This window comes from Oncorhynchus gorbuscha, linkage group LG17, assembly GCF_021184085.1.
Source record: "Oncorhynchus gorbuscha isolate QuinsamMale2020 ecotype Even-year linkage group LG17, OgorEven_v1.0, whole genome shotgun sequence".
NCBI lineage: Eukaryota > Metazoa > Chordata > Actinopteri > Salmoniformes > Salmonidae > Oncorhynchus > Oncorhynchus gorbuscha.
This window is the reverse complement of record NC_060189.1, coordinates 30,453,060-30,470,559: the sequence shown is the minus strand read 5'-3', so window position 1 is coordinate 30,470,559 and position 17,500 is coordinate 30,453,060. Positions and strand designations below refer to the sequence as shown.

Here is a 17,500-nt window from a genome sequence, read left to right as displayed (position 1 = left end):
ACACCAATAGACAAACACAGTCTGCTTAAACCAATAACACACAAACAATTCTATGTTTTCATCTCTTTATTGAACACACCGTGTAAACATTCACAGTGCAGGGTGGGAAAAGTATGTGAACCCTTGGATTTAATAACTGGCTGACCCTCCTTTGGCAGCAATAACCTCCACCAAATGTTTTCTGTAGTTGCGGACCAGACCTGCACGATGGTCAGGAGGAATGTTGGATCATTCCTCTTTTACAAAACGGTTTCAGTTCAGCAATATTCTTGGGATGTCTGGTGTGAACTGCTCTCGAGGTCATGCCACAGCATCTCAATCTGGTTGAGGTCAGGACTCTGGCTGGGCCACTCCAGAAGGCGTATTCTTTCTGTTGAAGCCTTTCTGTTGTTGATTTACTTCTGTGTTTTGGGTCATTGTCCTGTTGCATCACCCAACTTCTTTTGAGCTTTAATTGGTGGACAATAGCCTAACATTCTCCTGCAAAATGTCTTGATAAACTTGCTGAATTCATTTTTCTGTCGATAATAGTAAGCTGTCCAGGCCCTGAGGCAGCAAAGCAGCACCAAACTATGATGCTCCTCCACCATACTTTACAGTTGGGATGAGGTTTTGATGTTGGTGTGCTGTGCCTTTTTTCCTCCACACATAGTGTTGTGTGTTCCTTCCAAACAACTCAACTGTAGCTTCATCTGTCTACAGAATATTTTGCCAGTAGCGCTGTGGAACATCCAGGTGCACTTTTGCCAACTTCAGACGTGCAGCAACATTTTTGTTTGGACAGCAGTGGCTTCTTCCGTGGTGTCCTCCCATGAACACCATTCTTGTTTAGTGTTTTATGTATCGTAGACTCGTCAACAGAGATGTTAGTATGTTCTAGAGATTTCTGTAAGTCTTTAGCTGACACTCTAGGATTCTTCTTAACCTCATTGAGGATTCCGCGTTGTGCTCTTGCAGTCATCTTTGCAGGACGGCCACTCCTAGGGAGAGTAGCAACAGTGGTGAACTTTCTCAATTTATAGACAATTTGTCTACCGTGGACTGATGAACAGCAAGGCCTTTAGAGATACTTTTGTAACCCTTTCCAGCTTTATGCAAGTCAACCATTCTTAATCTTAGGTCTTCTGAGATCTCTTTTATACAAGGCATGGTTCACATCACATTTTGCGTGTGTTTTTTATAGGGCAAGGCAGTTCTAACCAACATCTCCAATCTCGGCTCATTGATTGGACTCCAGGTTAGCTGACTCCTGACTCCAATTAGCTTTTGGAGAAGTCATTAGCCTAGGGGTTCACATACTGTTTTCCAACCTACACTGTGAATGTTTAAATTATGTATTCAATATAGACAAGTAAAATACAATAATTTGTGTGTTATTAGTTTAAGCACACTATGTTTGTCTATTGTTGTGACTTAGATGAAGATCAGATCAAACTTGATGACCAATTTATACGGGAATCCAGGTAATTCCAAAGGGTTCACACACTTTTTCTTTTTTTCTTGCCACTGTGTGTGTGTGTGTGTGTGTGTGTGTGTGTGTGTGTGTGTGTGTGTGTGTGTGTGTGTGTGTGTGTGTGTGTGTGTGTGTGTGTGTGTGTGTGTGTGTGTGTGTGTGTGTGTGTGTGTGTGTGTGTGTGTGTGTGTGTGTGTGTGTGTGTGTGTGTGTGCTTGCCGGGCGCTGCCAACACGGGCACCATGATCCCTCTCATTTAGGGACCACTAATTGGCAGTTAATTAGCAGAATTGACTCTGTTGTCACATCCCAAGTGCCTCACTCTCACCAACAACCCCCCACCCCCCCCCACCACCACAAACAGCCCCCTCCCTCCAGGACAATTTGATCTGGCTGTAATATTAATCCCACTTTAGTTAAACCATTTTCCATGTTTGGAGGAGAAAAACACATGTTTGATTATTGCCAGAACAGAATCCCTCTGTGTTGGGGCTGCAGTTTTATTTGGTTCATCGTTTCGCTATAAGTGTGACTGGATGAGAGACTAATGTCTAGCTCAGTCACACACACACACACACACACACACACACACACACACACACACACACACACACACACACACACACACACACACACACACACACACACACACACACACACACACACACACACACACACACACACACACACACACACACACACACACACACACACACATACATCCATTTACTGGTTCTCACACCGAGATATTAGCGTAACATGCATACAGTAAGTGCTGTCACAGCTGATGAATGTGTGTGGCAGTGTGTCTGCCCATGTGTGTAATGGGTGGCAGTGGCAGCCATGATGGTTGGGTGAGATTAACAAGACCCTGTCCACCTGTCTGGGCATGAAGGGCCACATTGGGTCATAGGCTGGCACAGTGCGCCCACCACGCCATGGTCATGGGGCGAGAGAGGTACCTGCCTCCGTGTGAGAGGGGAGTTCTGAAAAACAGTTGGCTCCTTAAGAAAAGCTGGCACACTCAGATGATCATAGAAAATGAAGACCTTTTTTAGTTTTCCCGTAACCAAGTCAAGAGAGAGAGAGAGAGAGAGAGAGAAAGAGAGAAAGAGAGGGGGGGGCGAGAGAGGGAGGAGGGGGGGAGAGAGAGACAGGGCGAGGGAGGGAGAGAGAGAGAGAGAGAGAGAGAGAGAGAGAGAGAGAGAGAGAGAGAGAGAGAGAGAGAGAGAGAGAGAGAGAGAGAGAGAGAGAGAGAGAGAGAGAGAGAGTCATTGTACATCTCATTTTGGCTCTTTTATTCTACAATGGCTTGGTTTTATTGGTGGGTCGTTTAATAACAAGGGCTCTGCGTTTGAAATGAAGTCGAGCTGCATTTGCGTGGGCAAGCCTCCTTTTCATTTTAAGATGGTAATTTCTGTTTGGGGTAAGAGCTGGAAAGAGCAAGCACCAGGGCTGGAGAGAAAGGCTCATACACATAGAGAGTAAAGGAGTGGGAGAGAGAGAATTCAAGGAAAATACAAGGGGAAAAGTAGGTTAATTTATTTCATTTGCAGGTAGAGTTTTAAAAAAATAGAGTGGAGAGAGAAAGAAAGAGAAAAAGTGAAGGATGCCGTTTTCATGAATAAGCAGCTGAATGCGCCCGGGCAACCAGTGTAAGCCTGGCAGAATCTCTCAGTGCCTGGGGCCATCTGTGAGCAGAATAGCAATTTTATTACTTTGTCATTAAACCAATTTCACAGCAGTGTTGTTTGTTAATGAGCAGCCGCAAACGAGCGAAGATGTCACATACTAGAATAGCAGCAAGATTTGTGACTCTGCTCTCTTTCTCTTTTCTCTCTCTTCCTCATTCTTATTCTCCTTTTTCTTCTCTCTTCCCTTTCTTTATATCTTTCCATCCTCTTCACCTCTCTATCTCTCTCCATCCCCCTCTCTCCCTCTCTCTCTCTCTCTCTCTCTCTCTCTCTCTCTCTCTCTCTCTCTCTCTCTCTCTCTCTCTCTCTCTCTCTCTCTTCTCTCTCTCCTCCATCCCCCTCTCTCTCTATCTCTCTCCATCCCCCTCTCTCTCTCTCTCTCTCCATCCCCCTCTCCCCCTCCCTGTTTGGAGAGGTCCCTGGCCCATAAAAGCAGAAACTGCTTAAAGATAAAATGCAAAGTCTATACAGTCAAGTCTCTATTTATGAGCTTCCACTTGCCTTTAGAGCTCATTGGGGCGAATGGTTTCTCCATGGGCTTTCAGAGACTGCAGCTGGAAGGGCCAGGGATATTGGCCTGTTATGTAGCACTAAAGTCCACCATTTGCTGCCAATGTCAAGCACCAATAGAACAGGCATTGGAATTGATACACTGGAACCAGAATCATCGATGTCATGCATGCAGTATTGCAGAGGGACTAAATGTATTAGAGGTAGCTTTGTTCCTCCTCATCAGACTCACCAGACCTTACTAATGAACATAGATTACACTGATGTGGATGTCCCCCTTCCAAGTAATGGCTAAAATAAAGCATCTAGTGATGTCTGGGGGCTAGGGACAACAATGCCTGCTCCTTTTCTTCTCTCTCTCTCTCTCTCTCTCTCTCTCTCTCTCTCTCTCTCTCTCTCTCTCTCTCTCTCTCTCTCTCTCTCTCTCAGCAATCACTGTAAACAGGAGAGGTGGCATCCCATCCTGCACATGCTCAGTGCAAGGTGCAATTGAAACATCATTGGTGATAATGGGGGAGATAAATATTCATAAGGCTGGGGGGAAATCCCAAATGATACTGATAGGGGCCTCATTGTGAGCCTAACTCTCTCTCACTAAGCTTGGCTGTGCATAATAGTTCTGACTTAATACCTCCAGCTTCCTCTGATAACTTCATCGAGGAGTGTGTGTGTGTGTGAGGGGGGGGGGGTGAAAGGGAGGGCTGCATCGTTTATTTCTCACCTCTCTCCCAAATTGCAAATTACCAGCTTTTCATGCCACGTTCCAATTAAAAGTGGATTGTTCTAGCCTTGCTTTGCACTGGGAGCCTAGGGGACTCTCCTCCCACGCTGTGCAGCGCTTCACACTTATTCTATTGATACCTCATCCATAACAAGCTGAACCCTGGCAAAGCTTGCTGAATCAAACAAAGGCCTGTATTGATTTATAGGGTCCTCCATGATGGGGTTATTGGCATGGGCCTCGTCTCGCAGCCATAGGGCACCCAGCCATATATAACTACTTCAAAAAGAACACACACAAAACAGGTCAAAATAATATATTAAGGTTGTTGTGGATGTGGTTGCAATGGTGTTAGGAAAGGGATGGGGGGGGGTAGGAAGATTGAAAGAATGATAGGTGGGGTAGGTAGATACAGCATTATGGAAGAGACACCATTCCAGGAGAAAGAGAAAGACTAACAGAGAGAGAGAGAGGTAGAGAGAGAGGGGTAGAGAGAGAGAGCGAGAGCAGGCCTGGACAGATAGAGAATACCTGTCTGAGGTTCACTGGATTTAGATGGATCAGTTAAAGAAGGAGCTTCTGTATGTCTCCTGTCCGCTCTGGCTCCCTAACACAACGGCCCCAGGGCCACTCTGTCACACCTGGTCACCTTTACCCTCCACACACACACACACACACACACACACACACACACACACACACACACACACACACACACACACACACACACACACACACACACACACACACACACACACACACACACACACACACACACACACACACACACACACACACGCACACTTGCACACACACAGACACACACACACACACAGACACACACACACAGACACACACACACGCACACACACACTGCCCCGACCAGTCCCATGACTCCCTCCAACACACCACTGTAAGCCTGTGGATAACTCTCCCTTCCACATACTGCAACCACAATTGCAGCCATCTCCCCCAACCAGCAGATAAACAAATTATATCAAATATTTTCTGTCAGGTTGGCTGGTCCTCTGGGGCCAGTGCTCTCTATCTCTGCCTGAATCTCTCTCTCTCTTTCTTCTCTCTTTCTCTGTCTATCATTTCATCTCTGTTCTACATGCTCATCTGCAGTGTCAGCAGAACGCCTGCTCCATCTATCTCTTAATCTTACTGTTCTCATGATGTCATTCAGGTGCTATTAGCGAGGTGCTATGAATAATATCAGGAATAAAGAGACCATTGATCGGTCACTGACAGAAACCAAAATAGGTTCATATGTGATTCTACTACAAAGTTTGATTGAATTGAGAACTAAAGCCCCATTTCCATTGGCACGTTGTCCATTGTCAACCTGGGTTGGGCTGGCCTTGATGGGCGAGCTGGAATTGCGTATCCACTGACTCCAGAAATGAGAAATGATGTCATGTTGCTAGGTAGCCAATATGTGATTCATTCACCCTCACCATGCTGTAACTAACATTACCCCGTACTCCTGCCAGTGCCAACCAGACTCAGAGCCATGTATTTAGCTAGCTAACCAAGCAAACCAGACAACATGTTTGATATGATGTAGCTAGCTAGCTATCTTTCAATACGACCTGGCCAGCTAAAACTCCTACTAGCTCACGCTAGCTAGGTAGCTTGTTTCAACTCTGATTTGCTAGCCAATGTTAGGTAGCTAGCATTTGAGGGCTGACTGTTCTTGTACAAGTTGATTGTGTAGTGCAAACATGAATGAAGGATCCAGCTATGGTGGTCATTTGTGGCATGTCTGACTACTGCAGTACTGCTTGTCCGTGTGCTAGCTAACAGCAGCAAGACCAGACGAGCTAGCTAAACGTGGTGTCAGCATGCAGCAGTGATCAGCTGGTGGTTGCATAGTAACGGCGTCACCAGCACGAATTCTAATGGAACTGGCACCAGTTGTGAAACTGGGCTGCACTGGACCGGGTTTCCCTCGACCCAGCTCCAATTTGAGAATTTAAGTGCCAGTAGAAATGGGGCTTGAGTGGCTGTAAGGTTGTAAACTCATGGCCTGGTCACATATGGAGACACAATGAGATGTATCCACGGACAGTAGCTTATCTGAGCCTTAAGCCATGAAGAGGAGATATTTGGCAGTCGCTGGACACGTCTGACTGCTCTACATTGTCAGTGCTGCTGCAAACAAATCTATTTATATTACTAGACTGATGTCAGACTTTTTACCCCTAAACTGTGGTTTCTCAGAGTGTCCATCTGTGTGTTTCTAGTGATTGAGGGTCCAATGAATTATTTAAGAGAGAAGTCAGAGGATATAGAAGTCTCAAGGCCACTAACACAAAATACTACACACAGACTCATTCTCTCTATGTCGGCCTCACACACACTCTCTACCACACACCACAGACACAATGATGAGGAGATGATGACATCCCAGTGGGCCACCCGTGGGAGAGTGTTTCCGAACACACACACACACACACACACACACACACACACACACACACACACACACACACACACACACACACACACACACACACACACACACACACACACACACACACACACACACACACATTTATCATCCCTGCCAATACTTCTTTAAGAGCGTGAGAGCAGAAGGGTAGAAGCGAAGGTTTCTGGAATTAGGGAACTCAGACAGTCCCCCAGACAGGTTTAGATGTCACTCCTTAATTGCTCAAACTGCTGTGCATTTTCACTGCCCTAAATTCGTGGTTACTAGCAAGGGAGTGTGAGAGAAAAAAGGGAGGGAGAAAGAATACAATTAAATGGGGGCACCCTTCTACCCTACTCAGTTCCCTTCTACCCTACCACTGGCTCAGTTTTCTGTCTGTTCCACGTGCATTTGAGAATCAGAGTATGTGTGCACGCTTTCGTGTTTGTGCATGTGTGTGTGTTTGTGTGTTGCATAAGGAGCAACACACAGGTTTGAAGCCCCTCTTTGCAGGTCCCCCCTTCTAGAAGCAACCTGAGCTGAGAGCCCATTATAGTGTCATAACCCAGGGAGGGAGAATAGACGATTGATTCAGATGTAGGATCTTCATTTGATCACTATTTTGTTGCTGAGTATTTGCAACTTTTAGTGTATCCGTGGTTTAAAAAGATTTCTAAAGTTAGTAATTTCCACTTTAAAATGTCAGACTTGATTTTCCCTCACGAAAAAGGTATCAACCCCTACAGAAAAATGTCCATGAATTATAATCCACATAATTCACATTTCCTGTTGCTGCAGGATTATCTTCCTGCTGTAGCAAACTGGCTCCAACTAAAATCCTACATCTGAATCAAGCAAAGGAAATAGATTGGCCTTATTTCCTGCCTGGCTGGCGTGCCGCAGACACTTGTGTTGCCTAGACGATGCGGTCAATTGACACTCAATTTTGTTTGAAATCTCATGCATCCATCATGTCATTATCATTTCCCCTGGTAATTCAAAAAGCCGCCCCATTTGAAATCTGACAATGGGGGGGGAGTTACGGAATCTCTTTCTCTCAATTACTGAGAAGAGAGAGAAAGAAAAAAGAGGGGACAGAATGAAAGGGAGGAGAGAAGAGTGGACGAATGAGAGAGAGGGGAAAAAGGCCCATATTTGTGCGATAGCGCCCTGCGATTAGAGGTGAGGGCGGTTAGCGTGGAAAACAGCGATTATACCTGAACTCCCCACAGAGACAAACAAAGGGTCCCAGCACGCCGGGAATTGTGGGGAAAAGCAGGGGCGGCTGCATAAAGAATAGGAGCTGGGCGACCTCACGAACAACTACTTATTTTATGGGGGCTGGGCCTAATGTGTGTGTGTGTGTGTGTGTGTGTGTGTGTGTGTGTGTGTGTGTGTGTGTGTGTGTGTGTGTGTGTGTGTGTGTGTGTGTGTGTGTGTGTGTGTGTGTGTGTGTGTGTGTGTGTGTGTGTGTGTGTGTGTGTGTGCGTGTGTGCGTGCGCGTGTGTGTGTGTGTGGGCCATAGTAATGATAGTGAAGGACTCTCTCTCTCTGTCTATCTCTCTGTGGACTCAATAAAAGGCAGATAATTGAGACGTTTTGTGGAGTCTTCCCGTGGTCGCTGGTCTGGAATTGAATGACAGAGGCCAGTTGACTGGCCCCAGGTGCTTTGAGGGCTCCGACCTGCACAGGGGCTCTTTAGGAAAAAGGAGGCGGGGGAGGTGCACACACACTGAGAGACATCTAGCCAAAGAAGTCTAACCATCTCCTTCTGCAGTATATGTATACTTATCTCTCTGTTCGGATGTGTTCTTTTCATGTGTGTGTCTGTGTGTGTGTATTTATATTGCCAGCGTGTGCCTGTGCTGGTCCTGCATGAAAGCGGAGAGCCCTGGCCAACCCTAAAGGTGAGAGGCTGGCTTTTGAGAAATGAAGAGTTACCTTCCAGCGCTGAAGACCTCTGTCATGCCGCCCACGCCAGAAAGACTTGACAGAGGCTAATATTGACATGAGCTGGATGTTTTCAACTGCACTTCAAACGAGGGAAAACACAGCTGTTGTTCCCCCTGAGCCTCGGTTTACCCAGACAGGGATAGGAACACCTTTAGTGCACCTATGCACCTTATTAAGATGTTGTCTTTGGGGGAGAAATAGAGAGAAAAAGAGACTGAGGGCGAACAAGAGGATGTAGATCAACTCCTCTCCCTAATCTCTCCTGTGCCGGTGATAATCTAAAATAATAGCACCAGTAAAAACATTCCAAGGTGACTGCCTGGAGAAGAAAGGGGAAATAATGAGGGAAAATATTAGGGTGCCTTCTGAGAGAAGAGCAAAAGAGAGAGAAAGAGACATGGTGGCATGCACTCTTCCCCCTCCTTAACAGCCTAAAAACTGGTAGAGCAAGGTGCAGGTTTGCAGCGTTGCCAGGTTGCTACAATAAGGCCTCTTTCATACAGGTGTGTTGACGCCCGGGGCAGGCTTGGCCGCATTTGAACAATAACTATCATATCTCTTAAAAAAGAAAGGAGGGCGAAGCGTCAATAGGAGATGCCTGAGAGCCCTGCTGGGGCCAAGAAAAAACCCCGGTGCAGTTGTCAGAGCTTGTTGATGTTTCTTCATCCCCCCCTCGTTTCTTTTAAATATTTCTCTGGTTTTCCAGTGGTTTAGGATGGGTTTTGTTCTGTGCCCCGAAACAGACAGAGTAGGGAGAAGAGAGGAGGAACGGAGGAACAAAGTCGTGGCTGTGTCAGGAACAGCAGCTGCTAGCCAGATCCAAATAGCGACGATCGTGGGCTTCCTGGCCCTGTGGGCCCGCCCACTGGCCACTGGCGGTGCTTTTGACAGACAGTCAGCAGCTGGGGTCTGGCCGGCCCCGCCACACAGGGGTCAGCCCCCAGTACCCCCTAGGAACACCAGCCTTACCCCACAGGGGGGATGGCCCAGGGGTGACATCCCTAAACTTGCTTGGTTTGGGGGAATGTTGAGTTGTGACGAGGTATTGGTGGAGAGCACAGGAAATATTTGTCTCACTGTCCCATTTTTTATGACTTCACCCCATTGCAGATATATTTGATAGAGAGGTCCCTCACCCATAAGCCTGATATAGATAATCTGATTGGTTATGATTTGGATAAGATAATACAGATGGAAATTCCTGATTGGGAGTTATGTCCGAGGTAAAGCCAACAGTGAAGCACCACATACTGCAGTCAGTCACCCCAGAGAGAGAGAGAGAGAGAGAGAGAGAGAGAGAGAGAGAGAGAGAGAGAGAGAGAGAGAGAGAGAGAGAGAGAGAGAGAGAGAGAGAGAGAGAGAGAGAGAGACAGAGAGAGAGAGAGAGAGAGAGAGACAGAGAGAGAGAGAGAGACAGAGAGAGAGACAGAGGGAGACAGAGAGAGAGACAGAGAGAGAGACAGAGAGAGAGAGAGACAGAGGGAGACAGAGAGAGAGACAGAGAGAGACAGAGAGAGACAGAGCAGAGAGAGAGAGAGACAGAGCGAAAGAGAGAGAGAGACAGAGCGAAAGAGAGAGAGAGACAGAGAGAGAGACAGAGGGAGACAGAGAGAGACAGAGAGAGACAGAGAGAGAGACAGAGAGAGAGACAGAGGGAGACAGAGAGAGACAGAGAGAGAGACAGGGAGAGACAGAGAGAGACAGAGGGAGACACAGAGAGAGACAGAGAGAGAGACAGAGCGAAGGAGAGAGAGAGAGTGAGCGTGCCGCAGTGCTATTGATTTATTTTAATTAGCTGCTCGTTAAATCGTGTCAGTTTGCAAAACAAATATATAATTCTTTGTCTGATTTACCACTCCACTCTTAATGGCTCCTAGCGGGTTGGAGAGAGAGACAAATGGCTGAGAAATGCTAATGCTGCTCATATTTTGTAGAGACAGGAATGTTACAAAAGTAAATGAGAGAAAAGCTATAGAAAATAAGACAAAACAGGTCAGTGGCAGTGTATGGAGAATTAAAGGTGAAGCTATATTCCATTTTGAGAGACAGGCGGGAGAGACAGAGCGAGAGAGAGAGAAACTATGTAAACACAGTGGCTGCCCTAAACGTGGGCCTTTGCAGCCTCGCCGACGTCCCAAAAAAAGCAATTCCCAGCTTCGCTCCGTTTCACATCTGCACTAAATCAAACACGGCGGTGAGGTAATGCTGCACGGCTTATGTCTCTTGACTCCCTGTTTTAACTTAAAGAAGGAAAGAAGAGAGGAAAGGGACTCTCCAATAGGAATAGCCGGAGGAAGTTTCATCGCTCCGCCTCCTCTTCCCCCGCTTCTCCTCCTCCTCCCCACCTCCTCGGCTCGTGGAGTAGCTTTTGAAAAGATTATTTCTGGTAGTTTATGATAAATCCGTAGATAGGTGCTTACAATCCGGTGGCTGGCTTAAACAGTTACTGTGTGTCTAGGACGCCCAGGTGGACAGATTCCATCTGTATTTACATCACAGTAGACTATCAGCCTTGTATCAGCTCAGTGGACCCTGGGCTGCCCTGCAGACTGCCTGATAATTGGGACTTGTTTGCTTTGTATTAAACAGGTCAAAGTGCATCAGCTGTTTTTCCAGACTTTTTTTTCTTTCTAAGACTCTTATTCCATTTTTTTCATTCCAGCTAAGAGTGACTCAACCACTCACTCAGAGTTCAGAATGTTTATCTACCTCTGAAAGCGGAAGTATGGATGCAGTGAGTTCTAATAGAAACCAGAGGACAGCGATGTTGGCAAACAATGATCCAGGGATTGAGTCTAATCTTGTTCCAATTCAGACTGCGTCGCGTCTAATCTTTCAGCAAAAGCAGAGGCCCAGAATTTGACTGGCAAACGGAAACTCGCTCCGACCCTACCTCCCCTAACTCTAACTCTGGGATGGGTACTCCAAGCGGCCGTGTTCAGGTCAGCTATGGAGGCAGTAAACTGTCAACTATTTCCGTGTTGCGATCATTTGAAGGACCTCTCCTCTCTCAGCTCCGGAGGGGCTCAATGTGGAGCCCTGGTTTCTTGGAGGGCCATGTTTGGTATGTCTCTCTCCCTTGCTCTGTGTCTCTCAACTCGTCAAACAAGTGGCTCCTGCTCCTCATTGGCTGGGCTCCCTCAGATCTGCCTGTGATTGGCCCGTTGAGTCTCTCGCTCTATCGCTCTCGCGCTCACTCTCTCTCTTGGCTGCGCTCCATGGCTGGTTGGTTTGGCATGAGGTTTTCTCAGGGAAGGAATGCTGACAACAGGAGCGAGTTACCAGGTGTGGCCGCGAGTCAGCTAACCAGAAACAAGGCCTTTCTGACAGATTGGAAAGGAGGAGGAAGGGAGGGGAAGAAAAAAAACAGGAGAGGAGAGGAGAGGCAAGACCCTGATATTCAGCAGCAGGACTGGTTGGCTGTGATTTAAATGTAAAAATTACTCCGTTCTTCTCCATCTCTATGATAGACTTTTCTTTCTCTGTGAAGAAACAGCATGTGACAACACAGGAAGAGAGAGAATACCAAGGCTAAGGTCTTCTGAAGGTGAATCTCTCTCTCTCTCGCTCTCTTTCTCTCTCTCTCTCTCTCTCTCTCTCTCTCTCTCTCTCTCTCTCTCTCTCTCTCTCTCTCTCTCTCTCTCTCTCTCTCTCTCTCTCTCTCTCTCTCTCTCTCTCTCTCTCTCTCTCTCACACACACACAGGACAGCAGTCATTGTTATAGAACTGGAATCTCCCACCTCTCATACACGCGCGCCGTCTCTGGTCTGACGTTAGCGTAGCATAGTGTGCTAACGCGCTAGCCGGGGTATTTAACACCTAAACGGTTGCTTTGCAGTGGCACCCCTCTGTTTGAGTGAGCTGAAATCAGTGGCTGGGGATGGTGTGTTGATCCAGCTCAGTGGAGAGCCAGGTTCAAGTGACCTCCTGCTGTCTTGACTCCATCACTCAGATTGTTGCTGTTATTGTGTTACGCTGCAAAGGACCCCGTATAAAATAGCATTCAGAGCTGCAGTAAATCCAAGTCTCTATAGGACTTCTACTGAAAGTGATACCCTCTTGGCCTTGTTGCAAACAGAGTATTTGTACATAGACACACTATGTTCCTGGTGGATAGAGACGTGCTGGGTGAAGGAGTGTATCTGTGAGTGGAGGTCCATTATCACTACACTGTACAGAATGTGAAAACACACACATGTACAGTAGGCTACATCCACGGGTGTGCACACACACACACACATGTACAGTAGGCTACATCCACGGGTGTGCACACACACACACACACATGTACAGTAGGCTACATCCACGTGTGCAGTACAGTAGGCATCCACACACACACACACACATGTACAGGGCTACATCCACGTGTGCACACACACACACACATGTACAGTAGGCTACATCCACGGGTGTGCACACACACACACACATGTACAGTAGGCTACATCCACGGGTGTGCACACACACACACACACACACACATGTACAGTAGGCTACATCCACGGGTGTACAGTAGGCTACATCCACGGGTGTGCACACACACACACACATGTACAGTAGGCTACATCCACGGGTGTGCACACACACACACACACATGTACAGTAGGCTACATCCACGGGTGTGCCCACACACACACACATGTACAGTAGGCTACATCCACGGGTGTGCACACACACACACACATGTACAGTAGGCTACATCCACGGGTGTGCACACACACACACACATGTACAGTAGGCTACATCCACGGGTGTGCACACACACACACACATGTACAGTAGGCTACATCCACGGGTGTGCACACACACACTCACACACACATGCTGGATATTGGCATGAACAAGCACACATAAACACACAGAAGCATTTTCCTTGCGAATCACAAGTGATTGGAACCTTTTTTTCTACTCTTTATGTGTCTCTGAGAGGATTAGTAAAGCAAGGTGCCCTGCACAGCCTCTCTCTTTCTCTTACTCTCTCTCTCTCTCTCTCTCTCTCAGGGTAACGTACACATTCTGAGGGGTATCCATAGAAATGACCTCCCCATGACCCCGTAACCTTACTTTAATTATTTGTTTGAAGACAACATGGAGTTCCCATGCTGAGAGCCGGTGTGTGTGTGTCCCTTACAGACAAAACACGATTTAACATGTGGAAAATCACATGATTTCACGTGAAAGACTTCACGTGATCACGTTTTCACATTGTAGTTTTCGTGTTATCACATGTTGCATTAAATGTAATCACATTAACTTCACATAATATCATGTGATCACATGAAAACGTGTTTTTGGAACACTTCACATGTGACCCCGTGAAGTTCATGTGGTTTTTCTGTAAGGGTGTGTGGTAAGGTAACACTGAGCAGAGTCAGGACATAATAAGGGAAACCACCCGAGGTAAATACTAAAACATGGTTGTCTGTACCTGGTGTACCTGCCTCTCTCTCTACTGGTCTGGTTAACCCTCAGACATGTAGAGGCAGTGGATGTGGTGTTGATGTGTGGATGTATGTGTGTTAGCAGGAAGTTTGGGAGTGTAGTCCCTCCCGCCTCCATACATGCACACATCCCTCCATCCCTGCCTGCCTGCCACCCACCCATCCCTCCATCCCTGCCTGCCTGCCACCCATCCATCCCTCCATCCCTGCCTGCCTGCCACCCATCCATCCCTCCATCCCTGCCTGCCTGCCTGCCACCCATCCATCCCTCCATCCCTGCCTGCCTGCCACCCATCCATCCCTCCATCCCTGCCTGCCTGCCTGCCACCCACCCATCCCTCCATCCCTGCCTGCCTGCCTGCCACCCATCCCTCCATCCCTGCCTGCCTGCCTGCCTGACACCCATCCATCCCTCCATCCCTGCCTGCCTGCCACCCATCCATCCCTCCATCCCTGCCTGCCATCCACCCATCCATCCATCCCTCCATCCCTGCCTGCCTGCCTGCTATCCACTCATCCATCCCTCCATCCCTGCCTGCCATCTACCCATCCCTCCATCCCTGCCTGCCTGCCATCCACCCATCCATCCCTCCATCCCTCTATCCCTGCCTGCCTGCCACCCACCCATCCATCCCTCCATCCCTGCCTGCCTGCCATCCATCCATCCCTGCCTGCCATCAACCCATCCATCCCTCTATCCCTGCCTGCCATCCCTCCATCCCTCCATCCATCCCTGCCTGCCTGCCATCCATCCATCCCTCCATCCCTGCCTGCCATCCATCCATCCCTCCATCCCTGCCTGCCTGCCATCCATCCCTTCATCCCTGCCTGCCTGCCTGCCATCCATCCCTCCATCCCTGCCTGCCATCCATCCCTGCCTGCCATCCATCCATCCCTGCCTGCCTGCCATCCATCCATCTCTCCATGTGTGAGAAGAGAAAACAGTGTTATCAGGCCTGGCTCTGATAATCTCAATTGGCTTTACTCAAACTGATAAAAGGCGCTCTGGGGTCATAGAGGGGTCTTGGTTGGTCAGCAACCCCCCTCCCTCCGCAACGTCGCCAATCGCGTTACTGTGGCAACTTGTTCAGAGAATAAAAACAGAGCCTGTTGTCATGTGGTTGGGTTGTGTGTGTGTGTGTGGCCGCCAATGGGGACAGTGTTGACAAGAAGGGAGTCAATCTCGGCAGCAACCCTGAGGGAAAATATTGGAATATCCATATATGTTTGTGTATGCTGCTGTAAAGAGATGTTTTCCTACTCAAATGACCATGTCAGAACAGCATAACAGTTGAGTGTGGACAGCAAACCAACCCTGATATGAAAATATTTTCAGGTAAACTTACACAATAAATGTCCTAAGTAGTAGATACTGAGCAGCAGTTGAGTTGAATAAGATCAATACCACAAACACACTGTTTCGTGTGCACTTTGTTATTCCAGGGGAATCTTCCCATCAATGATCGGGTATTGGAATATTTATCCCCGGCAAGGAACATTCCTGATTTGACGTGTTTATGGTTATGTCCCAGAATAGGTAAGAATCCACATGGTTCTAATTTCCAATCCTTTGTGCCGTCTTGGGAGAAAAAAGAAAAAGCCGGGTGTATATTTCTGTCAGGCCTTGCTCTGTGAGCCTGCCCAGAGAGGGAGCGTGATGGTGGGACATTCTGCTGGGTTTACTTGCTCAGCTGGTTTTGATGCTGGAAGCCTGTCTCTCTCCTAAGCACTGCAGGCATAGTGACGTAGTGAAGGTAGACGATAAACGATAGACAGCCAAAGATGCTCTTTTATATCCCTCTTGCTCATAATGCGTGAGAATTTAACTGTTTAAAGCAGTTTAAACCAGTAGTTATGATATAGGCCAAACAAAACCACCACCTTCAATAGATCACAAATCACAGCCACAAATCACAGCCCCAAATCAACATTGATACTATGTACCTACCCTTTACCCTGTCCTTTCCCATGTACATGTTAGTGTGTCTGCCTGTCCTCTCTCTGGGGCCAGCGGTGCACCCTAAACCCTACCTGTACTCTGGGTGCACCCTAAACCCTACCTGTACTCTGGGTGCACCCTATACCCTACCTGCACTCTGGGTGCACCCTAAACCCTACCTGTACTCTGGGTGCACCCTAAACCCTACCTGTACTCTGGGTGCACCCTATACCCTACCTGCACTCTGGGTGCCCCCTATATCCTACCTGTACTCTGAGTGCACCCTAAACCCTACCTGTACTCTGGGTGCACCCTATACCCTACCTGTACTCTGAGTGCACCCTATACCCTACCTGTACTTTGGATGCACCCTATACCCTACCTGTACTCTGAGTGCACCCTATACCCTACCTGTACTCTGAGTGCACCCTATACCCTACCTGTACTCTGAGTGCACCCTATACCCTACCTGTACTTTGGATGCACCCTATACCCTACCTGTACTTTGGATGCACCCTATACCCTACCTGCATTCTGGGTGCCCCCTATATCCTACCTCTACTCTGAGTGCACCCTATACCCTACCTCTACTCTGAGTGCACCCTATACCCTACCTGCACTTATACCCTACCTGTACTCTGAGTGCACCCTATACCCTACCTGTACTTTGGATGCACCCTATACCCTACCTGCACTTATACCCTACCTGTACTTTGGATGCACCCTATACCCTACCTGCACTTATACCCTACCTGTACTTTGGATGCACCCTATACCCTACCTGCACTTATACCCTACCTGTACTCTGAGTGCACCCTATACCCTACCTGTACTTTGGATGCACCCTATACCCTACCTGTACTCTGGGTGCACCCTATACCCTACCTGCACTTATACCCTACCTGTACTCTGAGTGCACCCTAAACCCTACCTCTACTCTAAGTGCACCCTATACCCTACCTGCACTCTGGGTGCACCCTATACCCTACCTCTACTCTGAGTGCAACCTATACCCTACCTGCACTTATACCCTACCTGTACTCTGAGTGCACCCTATACCCTACCTGTACTCTGGGTGCACCCTATACCCTACCTGCACTTATACCCTACCTGTACTCTGAGTGCACCCTAAACCCTACCTCTACTCTGAGTGCACCCTAAACCCTACCTGCACTCTGGGTGCACCCTATACCCTACCTCTACTCTGGGTGCCCCCTATACCCTACCTGTACTCTGGGTGCCCCCTATATCCTACCTGCACTCTGGGTGCACCCTATACCCTACCTCTACTCTGGGTGCACCCTATACCCTATCTCTACTCTGGGTGCCCCCTATACCCTACCTGTACTCTG

The 17,500-nt window shown here is 47.9% G+C and overlaps 1 protein-coding gene across 9 annotated transcripts in view; it reads left to right on the top strand.

Moving 5' to 3' along the window:
- LOC124001571 (homeobox protein Meis2-like) overlaps positions 1 to 17,500 on the top strand; it is a 114,548-nt gene that overhangs the window by 87,678 nt on the left and 9,370 nt on the right. The window lies entirely within an intron of this gene.